The sequence below is a fragment of the Ovis aries genome, chromosome 18 (genome assembly GCF_016772045.2).
Source record: "Ovis aries strain OAR_USU_Benz2616 breed Rambouillet chromosome 18, ARS-UI_Ramb_v3.0, whole genome shotgun sequence".
NCBI classification, from domain to species: domain Eukaryota; kingdom Metazoa; phylum Chordata; class Mammalia; order Artiodactyla; family Bovidae; genus Ovis; species Ovis aries.
In genome coordinates this window covers 30,090,565-30,117,156 of record NC_056071.1, presented here as the reverse complement: position 1 = coordinate 30,117,156, position 26,592 = coordinate 30,090,565, and the positions used below count along the sequence as shown (strand labels likewise).

Genomic DNA, 26,592 nt, shown 5'->3' with positions numbered 1-26,592 from the left:
ATCAAGAAGGATGATTGCTCAACATATGATTCTGAGCATCTTTTCACATACTCATGTGTTATCTGTATATCTTCTTTGGTGACTTATGTGTCTCTTCAGATCTTTTGCCCATTTTTTAGTTGAGTTGTTTGTTTTCTTACTGTTGTATTTCAAGAGTTCTTTGGATAGCAGTTCTTTTCAGATCTATCTTTTGCAAATGTTTTCTTCCATTATGTGGATCTTTTCATTCTCTTGACATTGTTTTTCACTGAACAAATATTTTTAATATAATGAATTCCAATTTATCAATTTTTCCTTTCATGGATCATGCCTGTGGTGTAGTATCTTTAAAAGTCATTACTAAACCCAAGGTCATCTAAATTTTTCCTGTGTTATCTTTGTCCAGATCCCCTCTCTCCCTCCCTTTCTTTCTTCCTTCCTTCCTTTTCTTTCATATGGATTTCTGGTTGTTTCAGTATCATTTGTGGAAATGACTGTATTTTCTCCATTGAATTGCATTTGCTTCTTTGTCAAAGACTGATATACTGTATTTTTATGGATCTGTTTCTGGACATCCTCTTGTGTTCCACGAATTCATTTGTTCATTTACCAGTAACACACTATTTTGGTTATTGTAGCTTTATGTTGTTGTTGTTGTTGTTCAGTTGCCAGGTTATGTCTGACTCTTTGCTACCCCGTGGACTGCAGCACACCAGTCCTCTCTGTCCCTCACCATCTCCCGAAGTCTGCCCAAGTTCATGTCCATTGCATCAGTGATGCCATCCAGCCATCTCATCCTCTGATGCCCTCTTCTTCTGCCTTCAATCTTTCCCAGCATCAGAAACTTTTCCAGTGAGTCAACTGTTCACATCAGATGATAAATTACTGGAGTTTCAGCTTCAGCATCAGTCCTTCTATTGAGTATTCAGGACTGATTTCCTTTAGGATTGACTGGTTTGACCTCCTTGCTGTCCAAGGGACTCTCAGGAGTCTTCTCCAGCACCATAGCTCGAAGGCATCAATTCTTTGATGCCTTTATAGTTAGTGTTAAAGATGGGTAGTGTCAATCCTCGGATTTTCTTCTTCAAACTTGTGTTGGCTTTTCTGAGTTGTGCTCTAGATTTTAATTCCATAGACCATGTTATGTAGGTCTGGAATAAAACTTCATCATAGTATTCTACCTTAGCTACATATCCAAGGAGCAGTGTAGCTTATTTTCTTATATACTATTTTCCCCAGATTTTTATCATCCCCATATTTTGTATTACTCTAAAACCTGCTATTCAAAGAATGGTCTGTGTCCTCCAACCTACTAAATCAGAATCTGAATTTTATAAGACACACCAGTTCTTGGAAAGCACATAAAGTTTAAGAAGCGCTACTATAAAAAAACAAGGTGTATCTAACTGTGAATATGACATAGTAGCTTCACATTTTACAAGCTGAAAGTCCCCTCATGATTCAAAAAGCACATTCAGGATGTAGAAGGTTTTTGTTTCTTCATGTATTTTGAGAGTCTGCTCATTTCAGATCTACTGCTCAGCCAATTAAAAGACAACAGATAAACTAACATTCTGAATATTGTCTTTTCATTATTTGGGGGTTTATCATTGGGAAAAGCTAATTCAGTCTGTTTTGACACTGATATATTGATAGAACTTCTCCAAGGAATTCCAGGCACCTTGGAGGTAGCTTGCCGTACTGTTTGTTGTTCAGTCACTAAGTCATGTCTGACTCTTTGTGACTCTACAGACTGCAGCACACCAGGCTTTCCTGTCCTTCTCCATCTCCTGGAGCTTGCCCAGACTCATGTGCATTGAGTCTGTAATGCCATCAACCATCTCATCCTCTGTTGCTCACTTCTCCTCCTACCTTCAGTCTCTACCAGCATCAGGTGGTAAAGAATTGAGTCGGCTCTTTGCATCAGGTGGCCAAAGTATTGAAGATTCAGCTTCAGCATCAGTCTTTCCAATGAAAATTCAGGGTTGATTTCCTTTAGGATTGACCGGTTTGATCTCCTTGCAGTCCAAAGGATTCTCAAGAGTCTTCTCTACACCACAGTTCAAAATTATTAATTCTTTGGCTCTCAGCCTTCTTTGTGGTCCAACTCTCACATCTATACATGACTACTGGAAAAACCATGTGGATCTTTGTTGGCAAAGTGATGTCTCTGCTTTTTAATGTGCTATCTAGCTTTGTCATAACTTTTCTTCCAAGGAGCAAGCATCTTTTAATTTCATAGCTGCAGTCACTGTCCACAGTAATTTTGGAGCCCAAGAAAATAAAATCTGTCACTGTTTCCACTTTTTCCCCATCTATTTGCCATGAAGTGATGGGACCAGATGCCATGATCTTAGTTTTTTGAATGTTGTTTTAAGCCAGCTTTTTCACTCTCCTCTTTCACCTTCATCAAAAGGCTCTTTAGTTCCTCTTCACTTTCTACCATTAGCGTGGTATCATCTGCATATCTGAGCCTGTACTATTTCTTCCAGCCATCTTGATTCCAGCTTGTGATTCATCCAGCCTAGCATTTCTCATGATGTACTCTGTGTATAAGTTAAATAAGCAGGGTGACAATATACAGCCTTGACGTACTCGTTTACCAATTTGGAACCAGCCTGTTATTCCATGTCTGGTTCTAACTGTTGCTTCTTGACCTTCATACAGATTTCTCAGGAGGCCAGTAAGGTGGTCTGGTGTTCCCACCGCTTTAAGAATTTTCCACAGTTCATTGTGATCCACACAGTCAAAGGCTTTAGTGTAGGCAGAGAAGCAGATGTTTTTCTGTAATTCTCTTGCTTTTTCTGTGATCCAGCGAATGTTGGCAATTTGATCTCTGATTGCCATGTAGCCAGAGGCATAAATGATACTTCAGAGTTTTATCTTAAAGACAGAAGCAGAAATAGAATCCCCAACCCAGTATTAGATGTCAGACTTAGTCCCTGGTGTCTCAGTCAGTAAAGAATCTGCCTGCAATGCAGAAGACAGCCTTTAGTTCAGGAGATTCAATCCCTGGTCAGTGAAGATCCCCTGGAGAAGAAAATGGCAACCCACTCCAGTATTCTTGGAAATTCCCATGGACAGTGGAGCCAGGGGCTACAGTCTGTGGGGTTGCGAGAGTCAGACAGAACTCAGCTACTAAACCACCACCACCACTGAAACCACACCAGCTCCCTTTATGTCTCTGATTTATTTTGTCACACTCGGTATTTACTTCAGACCTGATTTTGTTCCAAATCAAGTTAAGCTTTAATATTAATGAAGGCATAGGTATACAGTAAACAAAAAAATTCTGTAAAGCAATTATCTTTCAATTGAAAAATAAATAAAATCAAAAAAAGAAAATAAAAATATTAATACAGTCTTCTAGTTTGAGGTAGGTAAAATGAAAGTGGGTGCTTCATTTCACACTAAGCTATTCATACCTCTATGTTCAAGAAGCATTGTGTTTTCTGCCTTTTTGCTTGGATTTGATTTATGGGGTAATTGTGCTCTTCATAATTCAACAATAGATTTTTGGAGTTGTCCAAAAGTCATCTTAGTTTCTACCTAGGTTGGTATAAATCATTGCTTTCTCTCCATTTAGGCAGAATTCTGAATTTTCTAACATATTTCCTAAGTATTTGGACTAGGAATTGTGATTGGTTTTAATATCTTGTCTTCTTCAGTTTGTCTTGTCTCAGAACACAAGACTCTTAAATACTCTTGAGAACTTACGGCTGAACACTCTACCAAAATATTCTTCTATTTAAGGGGGGAAAAGTAGAACCAAAATTTGAAAACTAATAGAAAATACCAAAATTATTAATTAAAATAATAGAAAAGATTTTAATTACTAAATCATTGCACAGAAACCTCTTGATAAAAATGTTCATGTTATTTTGGACTCTTAATTATGTCTAAATTAATTAAATTCTGCTTGAATAATTAATTATTTCTACTTCTCACTTTTAGGCAAGAGCCCAGGGAAAGGAATAAAATTTAAATGGTCTTTGCCATTAGGAAGGCTTTTGTAGTCTATTACCTATAAATTTTGTTGTTTCTATTTTTAGTTTACCCTCCCCATGAATTCTGTGGGGTAATATTCTGATTTTAAGCAATTACCTTGCCCTACACCATAAACAAATATAGATTTCCCAAAATTCTGACTTCTACGCTTAGTTATAAGGTAAAGTATATTGTGTTTAATTTTAAAGGTATGCCCTAAGATCACATTGTCTACCATAATCTCAAAATTCCCCCAATATATTCATATTTAGACTTCTCTTCATTTAGGTTTTCCTTCATGTTGATTTTTTAATGAGCATACCAAAATTCTCCCTGCTATTTGTTATTATTTGGGGAGGGAACTAACATTTGTCAGTGCTTGCTGTGAACCACATGATATATGTGTGTCCCAGTACCCCCTTTTTCTTCAAAGTCTAGGTTTTTTGTATGCTTTGCTGCTTCCTTGCCTGATAAGCCTCTCAGGTTTTAGTGCCATCAGCAAATCAGAAACTAGTCTCTGTCTGTAAATCTAGAAAGATTTTGGGTATTTGCTACCATTAGAATATATTTGAAATTATGGTAATCCAAGAGAATATATATGGGCTTCCCTGGTGGCTCAGAGGTTGAAACGTCTGCCTGCAATGCGGGAGACCCGGGTTCGATCCCTGGATCGGGAAGATCCCCTGGAGAAGGAAATGGCAACCCGCTCCAGTATTCTTGCCTGGAGAATCTCATGAACAGAGGAGCCTGGTAGGCTACAGTCCACGTGGTCCCAAAGAGTCAGACACGACTGAGCGACTTCACTTCACTTCAAGATAATATAAAAGGAAAGAGTGATGAGTAAGAAGAATTAAGAAAACAAATAGCTTTTAGGAGTTGTTTCTCTAAAAAAAGTTTTACCAAATCATACTTTGAGAGCTCCGAATAGATTATATCTTTCTCTCCAATGCTAACAATATTTACCGGAAACCAAAACATGGAAATGTCATGTAGGATTTTCGTTTGCACTGTTTTATTCCCCGACCTAGCAATGCTATGTTTTTCACTACCACACAAATTGGGGGAAAAGGTAGTTGGCTCAGGAGCTTCATTTGATCTATCTCTCACCTGTTTGTCCGCTTAACAAATGACACTGATAAGCTTATAAAATTTTCTCTTTAGTAGAAAAATGGTAGATCTAATATTTAGCTGACTCTTGCCTACAGAGGTCAAATAGTTTATAGAGGAATAGCAGGGCTCATAGGCTGCTTAGCATGAAATATCGAGTGATCTAGAGGGAACTGCAAGAATGATGGTATTGCTGCTGCAAATAATTGCAGGAGACGCTTGTGAGTGTTGCACAGTAAATCTGCACCTTCCGTGTGTACTCATTTAAGGGGAAGCATCCTCCGGATGGAGCATCAGCAACACATGTCTAATAGGTGCATTCATTTTACTATGCTCATTCATCGAATAGGCCTGATGAATTAGTGCATGTCACCATCTGGTACTTAGTGAGGCTATTCATTTTTAAAATGTTGAAATTGCAGGGAATGGTGCACACCAATTAAAATCCTTTTAACTGGATTGTGTTAGTATAAAGTATGTGTGTAGGAAGACTTCATTGGAATTCAGCATGCATCTAAGGGTATGCACATCAGCCTGAAGTCAATTAGAACAAAGGAAGTCAAGAGAGGGGAAATTCAAGAAGAGCTATCTGTTCTTTTTCTGAATGTGTCTGCTCATTTATTGCTTTCTCTCTGTTTTTTGGTTTTCCAGGCATGCAGTTTTCTTGACTGTCCTCCAGCCTTTCTTTTCTTGTTTGTTTCTTTTTGGCTGCACTTGGTCCTCATTGCTGCACAGGCTTTTCTCTAGTTGCTGAGGGCTGGAGCCACTCTCTAGTTGCAGTGTACAGGCTTCTCACTGTGGTGGCTTCTCTCATTGTGGAGCACAGGCTCTAGAGTGTGGGCTTCAGTAGCTGTGGCACACTGGCTCAGTGAGTAACTGTGGTTCCCAGGGTCTAGAGCACAGGCTGAATAGCTGTGGCACATGGGCTTAGTTGCTCCAAGGCACTTAGTTTCTCAGAGATGGAGCCCGTGTCTCCTGCATTCGCAGGTGGATTCTTTACCACTGAGCCACCAGGAAGCCCCCTCCCACCTTTTCTTTATTTTGGGTTCCCGTTCTCTCTCTCTCTCTCATCCTCCATTTTATCCCCATTTCCTCATCCTTTCCCCATCCCATTATTCTTCAGTTATGCATTAAAACAAAAGCATTGGATGAATAAAACCTAAGCTCTCTATGCAGAGAACATCATGAGAAACGCTGGGCTGGAAGAAGCACAAGCTGGAATCAAGATTGCCGGGAGAAATATCAATAACCTCAGATATGCAGATGACACCACCCTTATGGCAGAAAGTGAAGAGGAACTAAAAAGCCTCTTGATGAAAGAGGAGAGTGAAAAAGTTGGCTTAAAGCTCAACATTCAGAAAACGAAGATCATGGCATCTGGTTCCATCACTTCATGGGAAATAGATGGGGAAACAGTGGAAACAGTGTCAGACTTTATTTTGGGGGGCTCCAAAATCACTGCAGATGGTGATTGCAGCCATGAAATTAAAAGATGCTTACTCCTTGGAAGGAAAGTTATGACCAACCTAGATAGCATATTGAAAAGCAGAGACATTACTTTGCCAGCAAAGGTCTGTCTAGTCAAGGCTATGGTTTTTCCAGTAGTCGTATATGGATGTGAGAGTTGGACTGTGAAGAAAGCTGAGTGCCAAAGAATTGATGCTTTTGAACTGTGGTGTTGAAGACTCTTGAGAGTCCCTTGGACTGCAAGGAGATCCAACCAGTCCATTCTGAAGGAGATCAACCCTGAGATTTCTTTGGAAGGAATGATGCTAAAGCTGAAACTCCAGTACTTTGGCCACCTCATGAGTTGACTCATTGGAAAAGACTCTGATGCTGGGAGGGATTGGGGGCTGGAGGAGAAGGGGACGACAGAGGATGAGATGGCTGGATGGCATCACTGACTCGATGGACGTGAGTTGGAGTGAACTCAGGGAGTTGGTGATGGACAGGGAGACCTGGCATGCTATGATTCATGGGGTCGCAAAGAATCGGACATGACTGAGTGACTGAACTGACTGAACTGAACTGAAGCTCTCTATGTCCTAGAGCTATAATGAGTTCTAGTTGGCCAAATTTTTCTGGATAACTGTGAGTCTGAGCTCTTGAAACATTAAAGGGCTTTTAGTTACAATTATCATTTGGTGCTTGTGTGACCTACATTTGTACTGCAAGGAGATCAAACCAGTCAATCCTAAAGGAAATCAACCCTGAATATTCACTGGAAGGACTAATGCTGAATCTGAAGCTCCAATACTATGCCCCACCTGATGTGAAGAACTAACTCATTGGAAAAGACCCCGATGCTGGGAAAGATTGAGGGCAGGAGAAGAAGGGGAAGACAGAGGATGAGATGGTTGGATGGCATCACCAACTCAATGGACATGAGTTTGAGCAAGCTCCAGGAGGTGGTGAAGGACAGAGAAGCCTGGCATGTTGCAGTTCACGGGGTCGCTAAGAATCAGACATGACTGAGTAACTAAACAATGATGACAAAACTAAGATTTGGGGTGCTTTTCCTTTCTTCTATCTTTGTTTATTCCCCAAGTTGGCTATAATAGGTATTTATTTTATAATTGAATAAATAAACCTGTAAATAATAAAACCATTTATATAAAAATCTTTCTAAAATATATTTTAAACTGCTGTTTTCCTCCCTTTTTAAATACAGGATACCAAACATAGTTTAACATTTTCTTGATATCTTGCTATAATTAGTATCAGTGTCAATCACAGTGCTATTCTGGAAAATTTGGTGATGCTGTTAAGGGATATAGGGGCTTGTTTGCCCCAAACTGAAATGCTGTTTGAGGTCTTAAATTTGGGGGGGGATATTATTATTTTTTTGCTGTCAGCAATCACTTGTCACTTGCCACTTCTGTCTGAATTCTTCTGTCCCCTTATAAGTTATCTTGATCTCTGATAATAAAGCCTCATTTATTCATCTGTTCAAGAAATATAAAATACCAAAGCTATGTAAGAAATGACTCCTGTCTTCAAGGAGCTAAGTGTAGTGAGTGAGAGAGAGAGAAAGTTGTATTCAGACAGTCATAAATACCATAGAATGGGAAATTTGAGGAGGAAACAGTTAATTCTTTAAGAGGATGATCCACAACTTCACATGGGAGTTGGCATTTGACTGAAGCATCAAAAGTTTTGTAGAATTTTTGAACAGTTGTTAAATGGTAGACATATAGAAGATGATTTTTTTAAAGGGTAAGACAGTATCTGATCACAGAAGAGCATTATACTCTAAAGAGTTCAAATGGATTGTATAGACATCTGAGAACCAGTCGTGATTTTATGAAGAAATCGGTAAAGTGGTAAAGATTTGTTTTTTAGAGGAATTAGGAGACAACAGAATACCATCTCAGTATTTCAGAGAGGAATAAAATCCAGCACTTAACCTGGCATTGATTGTATATCATATGAGAAGAATGAGGAGAGGGGTCAAGCTGACCTAGTGTAAATGCCTATGGAAGTTGTGATCCCATTAATTGTTATAGTGCTCAGAAAAAGATGGAGCATATTTTGGAGGAAAGATAACTAATTTTGTTTAGAGTGGTCTAACAGATAGTTGGAAGCTGAAGTCTGAAACTTCAGAGCACAAGAATAAGAAGTGGAGATTCTGGGAAGATATTGAACTCATATGTTTGGGAATAGACAAGGTTACAGAAGAGATGATTAGAAAGAAAGTCTTTCGTAAAGAGTGATAATGGAAGGGGCATCTTTTTGAAAGTGCAGTAGGGTACGCATATCTCCATTCAAATAAATTAACATTGTTATCTCAGTGAATTCATAGTAAAGTGGATAGGGAGTGTACAAATCAAGGGCAACGTGAGAGAGATAGTTATACTTCACCACTCATAAGTAGAGCATTCATCATTATTTCTGTACAAAAATACTGGCCTGAGTTGATCAAGTTAAATTTGTGTGCAAACGGAAGAGTCTAGAAGTGAGACCTGAAGGCTTTTTCCTTCTTTTCGTCTGGTTTTCAACTATGCCCTGAATAGGTAATCTTGCCAGATTAACTATGTCCATAGAAAAGAGTTGTTTCTTATACATGAGAAATACTTTTAATTGTTTGAGGTTGTCAAAGGACTGATAAAGAATCCACCTGCAATGCATGAGACCTGGGTTCGATCCCTGGGTTGGGAAGATCCCCTGGAGAAGGGAAAGGCTATTCACTCCAGTATTCTAGCCTAGAGAATTCCATGGACTGCATAGTCTGTGGGGTTGCAAACAACTGAGCCACTTTCACTTTCACTTTCAAGGACTCTGACTACAAGTCATTTCTTTCACTGTTAACTTTGTTTGAATGGGGAATTTACTGGTGGTCCAGTGGTAGGACTTAAGTGCAGTCACTGCTGTGGGCCTAGGGGTTCAATTCCTGGTCAGGGAACTAAGATCCCACGAGCTGTGTGGCATGGCAAAAAAAAAAAAATATATATATATATATATATAAATGATTTAAATTGGCACTTTAACTAAAACTTGCATTTATATAATTTTGAATTGGTAGTAAATTTTAGAAACAATTTAAAAGATATTCATGTTATCAAACATCATGTTCATTGTGTTGTATGTGTCTGTGTATCAATGTATGTACAAGTCATCTGTATACAGGAAAAAGACTTGGAAGAGTATATAGTAAGCTTTTTGGTTTGGGCTTTTGTTTGTTTGTGTATCGGTATTTTCTGATTGCTTTCATAATATAAGGAATTAAGTTATTTCTCATTAAAAAAAAAAAAGGATAAAGGCCAGGAGGCCTAGGGAGTTTGACAACTTATATAAATTTATATCTAATTAGTAATGGCCTTTAGCTTTGTTCACTTGCACCTCTGGAAGCTCAGTTGATAGGTAGATTGTTATGATAGGAATGGAAATGCTACCCAATACTCTGGCAACCACAAGGACCAGGAGCCCAATACCTGTTTAGGAATGGCTAGCATCCTACCTGCCACTTTACATCCAGAGAAGCATTGGCTGTCTGTAGTGGTCCAATGTTACACACCACAGGCATGTATGTTCACTGATAAGGAGATTAAAGACCTAGAATACTTTTGAGAGCAGTTCAGCTTTTCTTCTTTCTGATTGTGATCCTCTTAATATAAATATTAACATCTAACAAATACCCTAGAGTCCAAGCTTTTGTTGTTTTCTTGAGACCAGCGCTGGAGGAAACCTGTCGGCATATGTTCATGCCTACCTGGACAGTGTGAATCCTCTGACCGCAGTTGACATCCTTCATAATCCATCTCTGGTCTCATCATTTCACTTCCTCAGCCCAAGTTTTATTTTTCTGCCTTTTATCTGATAAAATAAAGGTAACCAGAAAATTGTCACTTTGCCTTTCTCTTTCCTTCCCACATCTATGTCAGCATCCTGAATCTTTTGTATTACTCTCACTAAACCATTTGCACTCAACATTTAGAGTAAGGTTTATATAAGAAAACAGCAATTAAAGTATTTTTAATGGAAAAAATTTTAGATATGGACTACTTGGCTTTAGGCTGTTATTTTCATTCAAACATCAGTTTTCTCATTTTCCACAGTTGAAGTAGTACAATTGTTGCTAACTTCACTGTCTACACTTCTCAGTGTGCCTCTGGGAAAGTCAGCCTGGGTCTTCATCTAGGGAGACCCCAGAGTCATCTTAAGTCACTGTCCCTCTCTCCTAATGTCCTGCTGGCTGATATGTACTGTTTATTTGGCCTCTCGTATTAGCCCCTGCCCATTAGTTCCGACTGCCCGCATTAGTTTGGGGCCTTACCTGGTATGGTATTACGAAAGTTGAACCAACCACATTTCCTCCAACCTTGCCTCTTATCAGTATATCCTTTCCATATCCACATGAATTCTTAAAGCATAGTAATATTGTATTACTCTATTGCTCGGCAACTCCTTCCTGATAAAATCTGAGAGCATCTCTTGAAAATAATGCAAAACAGAAGTCCAAAATAGGATGCTAAAGTTTCTTTGCAAATCAGTTGATTCAGAACTTGGAGTGCATTTTCCTTGTAGAAATAGTACATGGTAGGTTTACAAAATAGCCAAAACTTTCAACTTAAGCATCCATAATTGAAGCCTCCCAGTTTACTTAACAGTGTTTCCACCTGGAATGTCAAGATGCAGTCCAAATATGTGTAGGAGGTATGGAGGAGGTCATTTCCCTTCCTATCCTGCATTGGATATAGAGATTTAATAAAGGAAGAGATTTAATAAATAAAGGAAGAAAGAACTAATATTTATTAAGTGCTTATTATTTATCAGTCTCTGTTAGGCACTTTACATATTTTATCTTTTTTGAGACACAGCTGGCATTTAACATTGTGTAAATTTAAGGTATGCAGTGTGTTGATTTGATATATTTATATATTACAATATGATTACCACCATAGCATACCATAGAATTAGCTCACCCCACTATCATATCATATAATTATCTTTCTGTTTTGTGGTAGAACATTTAAGACCTAGTCTCTTAGCAACTTTGAAGTATGTAATACAGTATTGTTGACTATAATCAGTATGCTCTGAATTAGACCCCCAAAACTTACTCATCTTCTAAGTATAACTACATCTCCCAATTCTCCTATCCTTCAGTCCCTGATAACCACCATTTGGGTTTCCCAGCTAGCTCAGTGGTTAAAAAAAAAAAAAAAAACCCACCTGCCATGCAGGAGATGCAGATTCAATCCCTGGGTCAGGAAGATTCCTGGAGAAGGAAATGGCAACCCACTTCAGGATTCTCACCTGGGAAATCCTATGGACAGAAGAGCCTGGCAAGCTGTAGTCCATCGGGTCACAAAAGAGTCAGACATGACTTAGTGACTAAACAGCAGCAGCAACCACCATTTTACTCTGTTTCTGTGAGACTGGGTGTTTTCGGGTTTTTTTAGATTGTACATGTAAGTGATATAGTACTTGTCTTTTCTGTCTGACTTATCCCACTTAGCATAACATCTCAAGGTCTATCCATGTTGTCACAAATGGCAGGATTCCTTCCTTCTCATGGCTGAGTAATATGTTGTATATACAACATCTTTGGCTATTCATCCACTGATGGTCTTGTAAGATGTTTCCATTTCTTGCCTATTGTAAATAATGCTGCAGTAAATGTGAGAGTACAGGTATCTTTTCAGTAAATTGTTTTAATTTCCTTTGGATGTATACCCAAGAAGTGGAATTGCTGGATCATATTTGCAGTCCTATTTTTTTTTTAATTTTGAGGAACCTCCATTCTATTTTGCATAGTGGCCTCACCAACTTACATTCCCATCAGTGGTATAGGAATTCCCTTTTTTCCACATCCTCATCAATACTATTATCTCTTTTCTTAATGATTGCCATAGCAGATGTGAGATGATATCTCACTGTGGTTTTGATTTGTGTTTCCTGATGACTAGTGATGTTGAGCATCTTTTCATATACTGGTTGGTCATTTGGATGTCTTCTTGGAAAAACATCTGTTCAGTTCTTCTGCCTATTTTTACATCATATTTTTTATCTTTCTGTTATTGAGTTGTATGAGTTCTTTATATACTTAGATATTAACCCCTTGGGCTTCCCAGATGGTGCTAGTGGTAAAAAAAAAAACCCACCTGGTAAAGTGGGTAAACTGGGTAAAGAACCAATGCAGGAGACCCAGGAGACGTGGGTTTGACCCCTGGGTCAAGAAGATCCTCTGGAGGAGGGCATGGCAACCCACTCTGGTATTCTTGCCTGGAGAATCCCTTGGACAGAGGACAGCTCCACAGGGTCACAAAGAGTTGGACATGACTGAAGCGACCTAGCATACACCCATGCATTAACCCCTTATCCAGTATATTGTTTGCATATATTTTCTCCCATTCTGTAACTTATTTTTTCATTTTATTGATTTCTTTTGCTGTACAGCAGCTTGTTAGTGTGATGTAGTTCCACTTGTCAATTTTTGCTTTTGTGGCTTGTACCTTTGACGTCATATCCAAAAAACTGTTCCCAAGACCATTGTCAAAGAGCTTTTTCCCTGTGTTTTCTTCTAGAAGTTTAACAGTTTCAGGTCTTATGTTCAAGTCTTCAATCCATTTTGAATTGATTTTTTTGTCTGTTGTCTAAGATGGGGGTCCAGTTTCATTCTTTGGCATGTGGCTGTCCAGTTTTCCCAGCACAATCTATTGACAAGACTGTCCTTTCTCCATTGTATTATTCTTGGCTCCTTTGTTATAAACTAATTAGCCATATATTCCTGGGCTTATTTCAGGGCTCTCTGTTCCATTTGTCAATATGTCTGTTTTTACTCTTTTAGTTACTACAGTTTTGCAGTATACTTTGAAATCAAAACACGTGATGCCCCCGCCTTTTTCTTTCTCAGGATTGCTTTGGCTATTCAGGGGCTTTTGTGTTTCCATACAAATTTTAGGGATTTTTTTTTTTTTCTGTGAAAAGAAAATGCCATTAGAATTTTAACAGGGACTACACTGAGTCAGAAGGTAAGAGATTAACTTGTTATTTTGAAATCAGTTGTGTTTCTACACGCTAACAATGAAATATCTGAAAAATAAAACAATCCCATTTATGATGGTATCAAAGACAATAAAATACTTAGGAGTAATTTTAACCAAGTGAAAGTGAAAGATTTGTACAATGAAAACAATATTTTGTTGAAAGAAATTGGAGACAACACAAATGGAAAAATATACTGTGTTTGTGGATTAGAAGAATTAATATTGTTAAAATGTCCTTACTACGCAAAGCCATCTATAGATTCAGCACAATCCCTGTATATGTTAACTTAATTCATTTTAACAACAGTTCTATGGGGTAGGTGATTATTATACTCCTTTAACAGATGCTTAGCAAATTAATAATGTAAATGAGATCAGAAAAGGAATGATTACCTGACATAAGAGAATATTGTTTTTAAGCACTGCTTTTCAAACTTTAGTAATTTATAGGCTCCTTTTAACTGATTTTAAAGCTACAGTCTTTTAGTATTGAGGTACATTATTATTATAATTTTACTTAAATGTGAATAAATATAAAATTAGGTATAAATTCTTTATGCTTATATTTCTTATGTAGCTATAAACTAAAACAAATTTAAAAGTGAAGTACCCCAAGAAAAAACTAATGAAATTCATATTAACCACATTGTTTTTATACAATAGATGATATTTTGGTGAAACAATTGCTGCTCACAATGTGAATACGGAGCTGCCTGCAACCCCACTGATTTTTTTGACAGCTTTCATTACCATTGGCTCTCTTCTTCTGCCACACTTCTTTCCAGAATGTTGAAAATTCAGGACTGGTACAATGTGCAGTGACTGCACCATGATGTCATTTTGGTCTTTTCTTAGTGGAACTGTGTCATTTACATATTAAGTAAACCTCTTCTTTTCTCATTATTCCTAACAATCAAAGTAGTGTGCTTGATACAAGCTCAGGTTAGAAAAACAAATATATATGTATATTTGTAATACAGTTACAAATCATGATGCTGTGCTTAGTTAGTAAGTGGTCATTGTAGTGTTCCATTCTATGTTTGCTTTAGATTGTAAACTTTGGTTTCAGTTCAACAGAGGGGCTGTTTTGGAGTACTCACCAGTTCAGGCTTCCCTGGTGGCTCAGAGGTTAAAGCATCTGCCTGCAATGCAGGAGACCTGGGTTCGATCCCTGGGTTGGGAAGATCCCCTGGAGAAGGAAATGGCAACCCACTCCACTATTCTTGCCTGGAGAATCCCATGGACAGAGGAGCCTGGTGGGCTACAGTCCACAGGGTCGCAAAGAGTTGGACACGACTGGGTGACTTCACTTTCACTTTCACCGATTCAGTTTAGTTCAGTCGCTCAGTTGTGTCCGACTCTTTGTGACCCCATGAATCGCAGCACGCCAGGCCTCCCTGTCCGTCACCACCTCCCGGAGTTCACTCAAACTCACATCCATCGAGTACATGATGCCATCCAGCCAGCTCATCCTCTGTCATCCCCTTTTCCTCCTGCCCCCAATCCCTCCCAGCATCAGAGTCTTTTCCGATGAGTCAGCTCTTCGCATGAGGTGGCCAAAGTATTGGAGTTTCAGCTTCAGCATCAGTCCTTCCAAAGAACACCCAGGGCTGATCTCCTTCAGAATGGACTGGTTGGATCTCCTTACAGTCCAAGGGACTCTCAGGAGTCTTCTCCAACACCACAGTTCAAAAGCATCAATTCTTCGGTGCTCAGCTTTCTTCACAGTCCAACTCTCGCATCCATACATGACCACTGGAAAAACCATAGCCTTGACGAGACAGACCTTTGTTGGCAATGTCTCTGGTTTTCAATATGCTATTTAGGTTGGTCATAACTTTTCTTCCAAGGAGCAAGCGTCTTTTAATTTCATGGCTGCAGTCACCATCTGCAGTGATTTTGGAGCCCCCCAAAATAAAGTCTGACACTGTTTCCACTGTTTCCCCATCTATTTCCCATGAAGTGATGGGACCAGATGCCATGATCTTTGTTTTCTGAATGTTGAGCTCATACACCCTTGAAAATACATCCTGGATCCCAGGTTGATACTCTTAATGTATTTTAAGCCATTATTTATTTATGTGGTTGTTCAGTCGCTAAGTTGTGTCTGACTCTGTGACCCCATGGACTGCAGCATGCCAGGCCTCCCTGTCCCTCACCATCTCCTGGAGTTTGCCCAAGTTCATATCCATTTAACCAGTGATGCCATCCAACCATCTCATCCTCTGCCACCCTCTTCTCCTTCTGCCTTCAATCTTTCCCAGCATCAGAGTCTTTTCCAGTGAGTCGGCTGTTTGCATCAGGTGGAGCTTCAGCTTCAGCATCAGTCCTTCCAATGAGTATTCAGGGTTGATTTTCCTTAGGATTGACTGATTTCATATATACTTATTAGAATAATCCTCCAAATACTTCTAACAGGAAAGACTGTTAAGCTAATTTATTGTGATAACTCTTTGAAAGCAATAAATTTATATTTCTTTAAAGTATTGTATAACTCAGACTTTCATTAATTTAGAAGTACTTTTTCTCTTTAGAATTTCAAGTTATAAATGTCTTATGGAATGTACTGTTACTCTGTTCTGTAACTGGGAAGGTAAATTTTAGTTTGACTGGAAAAATAATGCCTCCTACCAAATTTTCAAGTCATGCAAGACAACAAAGAATAAAGCCTCCAGAAATGGTGAAGCATGATAACAAAGGACATTTTCGCTTCCCCTGATTATGTTGTTGTAAGCATTCAAGTGGGATTTCTCTCAAAATAATCGACTCTTTCTTGGGTCTCTTTCCTTCCCAATCTCTTTCTCCCCTCCTTTTCTTCTTTCTCTTACCTTTGACTCTTTCACTTCCTCATTCTCCCTCTTTGTTATTCCCTTCTTTCAAACCAGAGATCACCTATCTTCACATCTCAATTAGTCTGCAGTCTTGCTTTCTTCATTTGACAGTTGACAGCAGTGGAGAAGAATATAGTAAGGCGCTTCTAACAGCATCTCACCAATTGCTCTCAATCAGCCACTTCATCGACCCTTCCAAATAAGGATGGTTCCTGACTCAGGCTGGGCTAGATGAAAGAGCATACTTAATTTGCCTCAGAATATTCACTCCAATGCTCTGAAGTACAAAAAAAAAAAAAAAAAGGCACCACTTTTGGGGCAGCCCAGGTAGCTATTTGGCTCTTAGTTTTACTCTTAACTTGCTCTGCAGTGAGTACGTGCACCCTGCAATCTCAGGAGTGAGCTGGGGATGGTGGGGGTGTGCCTGCTTCTAACACTGCTTTGCTCAAGATGGAATTGCACCATGGTAAGCAGTGCTGCTGTTGCTGAGTGAACTGTTTTTCAGGCACCACCATGCTTACATTTAAAGCAGCCTCCAGATACCATAGGTAGCTGAGCTCTACCATTTACATGTACGTGCACTCATCCATTCTGGCTCTGCCATGTTAGCCATGTGACCTTGGACAAGTCTCAGTTTCTTTATCAGTGAGGTGGTGCTATACACATCATAGAGTTTTATGAGAATTAAGAGTTTTCATGGGTAAAGAGCTTTAAATGGTGCCCAGCATTAGCTGGCTAAAATTGCTTTTATTTAGGAAGCACTTATTTAGTATCTGCTATATTCCAAGCAATCCAAGAGATCAAGAGATGAAAAAGACATAGCCCTGCCTTCTGGGGACCTGTATAATATAACATGGTCTTGCAATAAAGGTATTTAGTGAGTTAGGTAAAGCTTCATCACAGGTAAATTTTGAAGTGGGTCTTGAAGGGTAAACAGGCTGTTGCCAAATGGAATGACATTAGAGAATACACATTCCAAGCAGAGAGAATCATTTGTGAGTAGAGTAAAACTGAAAAATACTATGGAGTCCTTGACTGTTATTAGATAACATTTTCACCTGCTCTCTGATGCCTACCTTCTTACATAGGGGTCTGAAGTGGGTTCAGTGAACATTTTGGAAATTATAATCTTATAACTAGCTGTTACCTAATTTATAATAATTATTATTATTATTATTTAACTGGTTCATCAAAGAATTTGAACTGAAGAATGTGTCAGGGCCTTAGCAGTGCCTCTTTACAGCATCTGCTGTTGCACAATTCTTATCCTGAGATGACCACCATGTGACAGGAACAGTAAATTGTTAGAAAAAAACTGGTGGTTAGAACAACTGGAAGTGGGTGGTCTTCCTCCTTTCAGCACAGCTTTTTAGTTAAGTTTTCTAAATTAAGTAGGTCTTACCTTGGCTTCTTCTTTAGACAGAAGAACCTTAAGTCTTAAGATCTTGCCTATTCTTATCATTAGCAAAGAAGTGTGATTTTTTTTGCTCCTTTGTTCAAATCTCAAATTAAGAAGGTTCCTTTTATTCATGGAATTTCCATTTATGTGCCAAATTCAAGCTGTGTTTTATCTCCTACAAAGCCTTTTCCTGCAGCTTTGCTTTCACTTCCTCTCCCCACCCTTGTAGTCATACACTGAAGGGTTTGGCAGCTGGTTGAGGTATCGGTCAGCATTTTTCACTGTGGAAGGAGGAAAGGTTGGAAACAGTGACGTGGGGATACTTATCACATTTTCCTTTCCTTTTTTATTTAAGTGACCCACTCCTTCCATTACAAAAGCCTAATGAGAACCTTGGCTTGTAAATTTTACTTTAGTAGCCTGGAGCTGGACTACAGTAATGTGTTGGATGACATATAAGCAATAGTTTCTCAGTGAAGAGTATCCTTAAAAGCCCATGTAAAACAGTGAGAATTCTTGATTCTGCTCCTTTGACAGTATGACAGGTTTTATGAAGAGCAATAATGGGCTCTGGGAGTCACAGGATTGGGGAAGGAGCTGAGCAGTCCATTCTCCATCCTCATTTATTAACAGATTCTCCTTGGATGCCTTTAGGAAATACTCTGCTTATGGTATTTAATATACCACCAGGACGCCCTCACCTTCTTCACTGACTTGGAAATTCCATCTAGCTTGAGGAGCTCTGACTCTTTCTGTGGGCCTGTCTATTCCAACTTTGAGATCCTGTGTGGATTTGGCTGTCTTGTATCAAATCTTGAAACAGTTGGACTATAAGCAAACTAATTATGTCATTGACTGTATAGCAGTAGAGAGAGTAAAAAACAGTAATAATTCTTTAAAAGCTGTCATGACTACAAGTAAAATAAGCTACCCATGAACAGCTTCATCTATAGCCTGGAGGGTTTTGGCATTGAAAACTGTCAAATGTTAAATCAGATTTTAGATCATGGAATCCTGGCTAGCTCCTAGGGGCAACTTCAACCATTACACTTTCTCATTGAGCATTTCATCTGCAGGATTTGCTTTGAAATTATAAGGGATGTGGAGGCCAATGAGTTTTTCCTTATCCAATGTTCCATTTGATACTCCATAGCTGACCTGTTTTGGCAAGTAAATAGAAGACACCAGGGTAGACTGTCATATATCCTTGCTTAAGTGCCTCAGGAGACACATTTTTTATTTCTCAAGCATGACTTTGGTGGCTAGAGTTTCCCATTTTGGAGGTGTCAGTGTTGAGCAGACAAAGCTGCTAGTTATTGATTGCCATTGAAGTCATTTCACAAAGGCAGTAAAGCCCAAGGACTGCTCTTTGGATAGAGCTACAGCTAGTGTAGCTTCTCTTTCTAAGAGCCTGTTATAAGTTAAAATAGTTTTGACAGTGTCTTTAAGCGCACATCTTTGTCTCCAAACATAATTAGTGTTGAAAAATGAAACCCTCATAGTTAAGGCTTTGTGACTTAGACAGCAGCTCCATCTGGTGCTAGCTAAAGGTGTTTGCTTGGTTCATCTCTTGGTTTTATAAGATTGAATACAGATGTACACAGAACTTAGAATGCCAAATCCAAGGCTTCAGTTTTATTGATGGGTTTCTACTGCACACAGCACTGACATAAGCTGATTGTGTTCCTGGTGAATCTCATTTGTCTATCCTGTTGATAATGTGATAGCTGCTAATCAGCTCAGCAGCATCTCTTGACTGAATTAACTTATGTGCACTCAAAATGGAGAATTATTTTTACTATCTGTCTACCAGCCTTGGAAAAAGAAAATATACTCTGCTACTTACAAAGAGAAAATTTAATCCCTCTCTTTCATCAGTGGGTTTAACTTGGTTAACAAGATATTAGGCTGGGATGCCTTATTCTTTGTCATCAGTACCACATAGGCTAAGTAGACAGGAATTTTTTTTTTTAAAGATTCTTGATAACTGAAAGGAACTTCCACAAACTGCTAATAGAAGTCACTTCTGAATAATAGGATTATGCATGATTTCATTTTCTTTATGCTTTTCTGAGTTTTCACAGTGAGCATACATAAGAAAAAAAACAAATATTTTCTATTACAAAAGAAAAAAGTAATTTAAAAACAGAACATCCTATAGGTAGCTATAGCCTTGAGTTGCTGTTCTCAGTCTTTCTCATTCATTTGTGTGGACTTTTCTGGGCTTCAGTTTCCCTTGTCAATAAAAGAGAAGAATTGAACTAAGGGCCTGCTCAATTTTAACATTCTAAGGTTTGTAATTATTAATTTCTACCCCCTTTTTTTCTCTTTTCAGCTTCTCACACTCCCCTGTGTCTGTTTCCAGTATTTGTAGTCAACATGATCTAGTTTTTGCCATACTAAAATAAGGAAATCCTTTCAAGACCCCCTCCCCCATACTCCCAGCTCTTTCTTTCTTCTACCTCCCACTTAAACTTTGCCAAAAAGTTATCTAAAATTACTCTCTCTCATGCCTCTTTGACTCACCACAGTCTGCTTTCCATCCCTGCCACTGCACCAGAATAACCTGGGCTGAGATCACCAGTGAGCTCACAGTGCCAAGTCCAGTAGGCACATTCAAGTTCTCATTCTCTGTTACCTCTCAGCAGCATTTGAAGTACACACAATGAAATCTTATCTGGCTTCTATATCGTTACACTTAGGGCTGTTATTTTTGAGTTTACTTTGGGGGATATCCTCTTCTCCCTGGTTCTCCCACCAAGGCTACCTCCCAAGCTCACTCTGTTTTCTTTTTGGCCTAACTATTCCTGTGCTAGTAGTACCCAAACAGAAAAGAACAGCAGAATTCCCTTGTGTCCCAGACTTCTAAATTCAACTGCTTGCTCTGTAGTATGCAGGCTGACAAAATATGGACTCGTAATCTTTCCTCCAAATGTTATACCTCCTCCAGAATCATCCGTCTCAATAAATGGCCCCACAAATCACTTGAATACATAAACCTTAAACCTCAATGTCTAAAATCCAGGGTTTCATCATATACTTTTATCCACTTTTCCTGAAGCTACATTCTCATACAGGTCCTTGCCATATCTTATTTTGCCCACAACTGCTCTTTAAATAGTCTCGTGGCCTCTTGGCCTCTTGTACTATTCTCCCCCAGTCCATTCTCTATACAGCAACCAGAACTGTCTTTTATTTTTTTAAGTCAGATTTATTGAGGTTTGATTTATATATAGTAAAATGCCTTTTTTTTTAAAGTATACAGTTCTATGAGTTGTGACAAATGCATGCAAGCATATAACCACCACCATACAATATTTGGATTGTTTTCAGTTTTTACCTGTCAACCTTAACATACAGTGTTTAGTGTAAACACAAGTTTTCATACCTGGAAATGTAATCGCTGGGTTACCTGGGAAGTTTATGTTTAACTTTATAACAAACTGCCAAACTGTTTTCTGAAGTGACTGAACTATTAGCATTCCCACTAGCACTGGTAAGAATCTCAATTGCTCCATATCACATCCTCCTTAACCCCAGTTTTTGGTTTTAACTTATTTTAATTATTCTAATAGATGTATGGCAGTACTTACTGTAGTTTTAATTTGTATTTCTGTATGACTAATGATATTTAACATCTTTCCCATGTTTATATGCAATCCATTTACCTTTGGTGGAGTATCTGCTCAAATCTTTTGCATTTATTTTTATTGGATTTGTTTTCTTGAATTTTGAAAGTTCTTTGTATATTCTGGATACAAAGTCCTTTGTTAAATTTGAACATTGCAAAAAAATTCTTATCTGTGGCTTGTCTTTTCATTCTCTTATCAGTATCTCTTATCAACACTAAATTATCAGTTTTTTCGCTATGGATCATGCATTTAGTGTTGTATCTAAGAACTCTTCTTATACCAAAGTTGCAAAGAATTTTTCCTATATTTGCTTTCAAAAGTTCTGTAGCTTTACATTTTATACTTAAATCTGTGATCCCTTTTGAATTCATTTTTGTGTGTGAGATGTGACTATGAATTAAGGTTCATTTTTTTGCCTATGGATATCCAGTTTTTTTAGCACATTTCTTGAAAGGTATCCTTTTCATTTTTATCAAAAATCAATTAACTATATTTGTGTGGATTTATTTCTGGTCTCAGTTCTCTTCTATGTCTGTTCTGATCTATATCCAGGATCAGTAACCTTTTTCTTTAAAGAAGCAAATCATAAATATTTTAGGTTTTGCAGGTGAAAAAGCAGAAACCAAGATATTATTATGTAGGCACTTGTATAACAAGAAAGAAAATACATTTCCATGAAATTCGTTACAAAATTCAAAATGCAAAAATTGAGGATAGTTTTTTTTTTTTTTGTAAGACAGCTCTGCTTAAGAAGAAGAATGGAATTCTGTTTTAGGAGAGGCATAAATAGTTTGACCTAAGATCAACAATGATTAATTTTGCTTCATTCAGGTTCAGAATTAGTGTTTCCTGTCATCTAAGTTGATTACAAATATTTGTTTATTGATGCATATCTGTAATGAAATTTCACATATTTTTACCTTTGAAAATGTTTTTCATACAAGTGATTCATGTGGCAGTGGAAATGAAGTTTAGGGAGTGCGGAAAAGTAGTGCAAAGTGATGAGGGTGCTACATGGTCTGTCATAACTACTCAGTTCTCCATTGTAGCACAGAAACCACCGTCAGTACAGTTCAGTCCAGTCACTCAGTCATGTCCAACTCTTTGCAACCCCATGGACTGAAGCACGCCAGGCTTCCCTATCCATCACCAACTCCTGCAGCTTGTTCAGACTCATGGCCATTGAGAGTGTGATGCCATCCAACCATCTCATCCTCTGTCGTCCCCTTCTCCTCCTGTCTTCAATCTTTCCCAGCATCAGGGTCTTTTCCAATGAGTCAGTTCTTCACATCAGGTGGCCAAATATTGAAGCTTCAACATCAGTCCTTCTAATGAATATTCAGGACTGATTTCCTTTAGGATTGATTGATTTGATTTCCTTGCAGTCCAAGAGACTCTGAGGAGTCTTCTCCAACGCCACAGTTCAAAAGCACCAATTCTTTGGTGCTCAGCTTTCTTTATGGTCCAGGTCTCATATCATACGTGACTACTGGAAAAACCATAGCTTTGACTAGATGGACATTTGTCGGCAAAGTAATATGCTTTTTATATGCTTTTTAATATACTGTCTAGGTTGGTCATAGCTTTTCTTCCAAGGGGCAAAGGTCTTTTAATTTCATGGCTGCAGTCACTATCTGCAATGATTTTGAAGCCCAAGAAAATAAAGCCTGTCACTGTTTCCATTGTTTCCCCATCTATTTGCCATAAAGTGATGGGACATGCCATGATCTTCGTTTTTTTGAATATTAAGTTTAAAGCCAGCTTTTTCACTCTCCTCTTTCACTTTCAAGAGGCTTTTTAGTTCCTCTTCACTTTCTGCCATAAGGGTAGACAATATGCAAACAATTGGACCTGGCTATGTGCCAATAAATTCTGAAAGAGATGGGCGTACCAAACCACCTGACCTGCCTCTTGAGAAATCTGTATGCAGGTCAGGAAGCAACAGTTAGAACTGGACATGGAACAACAGACTGGTTCCAAATAGGAAAAGGAGTATGTCAAGGCTGTTATATTGTCACCCTGCTTATTTAACTTATATGCAGAGTACATCATGAGAAACGCTGGACTGGAAGAAGCACAAGCTGGAATCAAGATTGCCAGGAGAAATATCAGTAACCTCAGATATGCAGATGACACCACCCTTATGGCAGAAAGTGAAGAGGAACTAAAAAGCCTCCTGATGAAAGTGAAAGAGGAGAGTGAAAAAGTTGGCTTAAAGCTCAACATTTAGAAAACAAAGATTATGGCATCTGGTCCCATCACTTCATGGGAAATAAATGGGGAAACAGTGGAAACAGTGTCAGACTTTATTTTGGGGGGCTCCAGAATCACTGCAGATGGTGATTGCAGCCATGAAATTAAAAGACGCTTACTCCTTGGAAGAAAAGTTATGACCAACCTAGAGAGCATATTAAAAAGCAGAGACATTACTTTGCCGACTAAGGTCCATCTAGTCAAGGCTATGGTTTTTCCAGTAGTCGTGTATGGATGTGAGAGTTGGACTGTGAAGAAGGCTGAGCACCAAAGAATTGATGCTTTTGAACTGTGGTGTTGGAGAAGACTCTTGAGAGTCCCTTGGACTGCAAGGAGATCCAACCAGTCCATTCTGAAGGAGATCAACCCTGGGATTTCTTTGGAAGGAATGATGCTGAAGCTGAAACTCCAAAACTTTAGTCACCTCATGCGAAGAGTTGACTCATTGGAAAAGACTCTGATGCTGTGAGGGATTGGGGGCAGGAGAAAAAGGGGACGACTGAGGATGAGATGGCTGGATGACATCACTGACTCGATGGACGTGAGTCTGGGTGAACTCCGGGAGTTGGTGATGGACAGGGTGGCGTGCTGTGATTCATGGGGTCGCAAAGAGTCGAACAGACTGAGCAACTGAACTGAACTGATGTGCCAATAAAACTTCATTTATGGGCACTGAAATCTGAATTTCATATAATTTTGACTTGTCACAAAATAATTCTTTTTAATTTTTTTCAACCATTTAACAATTTTAAAAACATCTTTAATTTATGAGCATACAAAAACTTGCAATAGACTAGATTTGCCCTATGGGTTGTAATTTGTTTATCCCATTTCTCTCATCTATACATATTTCTATCCTTTTGCCAGTTCTACCTTGTCAGGATTACTATAGCTTAAAAGTCTTAAAATCTGGTAATATGAGTCCTGCAGCTTTGTTCTTTTCTGAAATTATTTCTGGCTATTTTAGTTTCTTGGCCTTCCTATATACATTTTAGAATCAACTTGGTGATTTCTACAAAATATCCTCTCAGATTTTGGTTGGAATTACATTGAATCTGCAGAGGAACTTGGGGAGAATCGACATCTTAACAACACTGAGAGAACTTGATGTATTTCTGTTTATTTAGAGCTTTGATCTCTTTAATCAGTCTTTTAGTTTTTTGCATTTCGATTTTGCACATACTATATTAGACTTATACCTAAGTATTTCAGGTTTTTTGGTCAAAGCTGTCTTTTTTAAATGTAGATTATGTCATCTTGTTTCCTTGTTTAAAACCCTCTGCTGGGTTCCCACTGCCCGTAGGAAACTCTATACTTTAAAAGGCTATAAAAGGCCCCATGTGATCTGGACCCTGCTCTCTTTTTCAGCCTAATTTTATGCCTTTCTTCCCCTTGCTCAAAATGTTTCAGTCTAAGAATACCAAGAAGTAGTTTTATCAACTAAAGTATATAACTTTCAGAACATTTTAAAGAGTAAATAAATACTCTCAAACAAACACTTGAAAATATATTTTAACTTTATTGAAAAAAGACATTCCATGATCTCCAGCAAAGAATGAACTTAGATTCTGGCCAAGTCATTGGACTCTCTGTGTGGAATTCTTTGATCTTTGTCTGCATTTCTTCCACTGAGGCAGAGTGCTCTGTGAGTGTTGTTTACAAGGGATGTAGCTTTGTATATATTAGCTAAAAAAAATGTTCTTTCCTTTCTTATAAATGTGCTGAAACTTGACGAAAGGCTGTGTTTCTGACAAACCAAAGACACTGGTTGCTGTCATTGTCCATGAATGAAGTTAAACTTTCCAGCTATTAAAATAGTTCTTACATGTACATGCCCACTGCCAGCTTTATTATAATATCCAAAGTGGAAATGTAAGATTGTAGTAGGAAGGTTTGTAGCACTGTGCCAAAGAGAGAGACAAGAGAGAGAGAGAGCCACAAGATTTTTTTTTTTTTAAGATAAGCCTCAAACTAGCACATTTAATCAACCAGTGTTTATCCAGCTCCTTGCTATTGTTGTTTAGTTGCTGAGTTGTGTCTTAACTCTCTGTGAGCCCATGGAATGTAGCCCACTAGGCTCCTCTGTCCATGGAATTTCCCAGGAAGAATACTGGAGTGGGTTGCCATTTCTTCTCCAGGGGATCTTCCTGACCCAGGGATCAAACCTGTGTCTCCTGTTTTGGCAGGCAGATTCTTTGCCACTGAACCACCAGGGAAGCTCATCCAACTCCTTACATTAGACATATAGAAATGAATAAGATATAGCCCAGGCTTTAAAAAGTTCAAAAACTAGTGAGAAAATAGACAATTAAAAGTGAAAGTGCTTGTTCATTGAGATATGTCTAAGTGACTTTGATGGTACCAAGGAGAAATGAGTAGCCCAGTGGGATTTAGAGTTTGAAAAGACTAGTTGATTTTTAAGACATAAGGTTAGAAGGGAGGCAAGGACTATATCCTAAATACCTAAGAGGCTTGTATTTCATCCTGTAACTCAGAGGTTCCAACACCTCAGTGTACATAGAATTACCTGGAGACCTTGTTTAAAGATCAGATTCCTAGACTCTTCCCTAAGAGAATGACTTTGGGTGTTTCCCCAGGTGGTTCTTACCCATCTAGCAACCCCTATCTGGCATTTTTGGAGCCAATGCATTAGGTAATATTGAACCACAGAATAGTTAAGCTAGGTAATATGGTGATCATATTAGCATTATAGAAAAAAATCTGATAATAGTAGAGAATGGTGGAGTCACTTGAGAATTCACTAAATGCAAATTCTGATGCAGTAGGACTGGGATTGAACTTTAGATACTACATTTCTAACAGCCTTCAAGATGATTCTGATACTGCTGTATTAAGGACCACAGTTTGAGTAACAAAGGTAGAGAGGTTAGATTGGGATGGGGTGAGGCTACTGG

At 38.5% G+C, this 26,592-nt stretch overlaps 1 protein-coding gene across 7 annotated transcripts in view; it reads left to right on the top strand.

Moving 5' to 3' along the window:
* Nucleotides 1-26,592, top strand: part of PEAK1 (pseudopodium enriched atypical kinase 1) — a 328,690-nt gene that overhangs the window by 229,131 nt on the left and 72,967 nt on the right. The window lies entirely within an intron of this gene.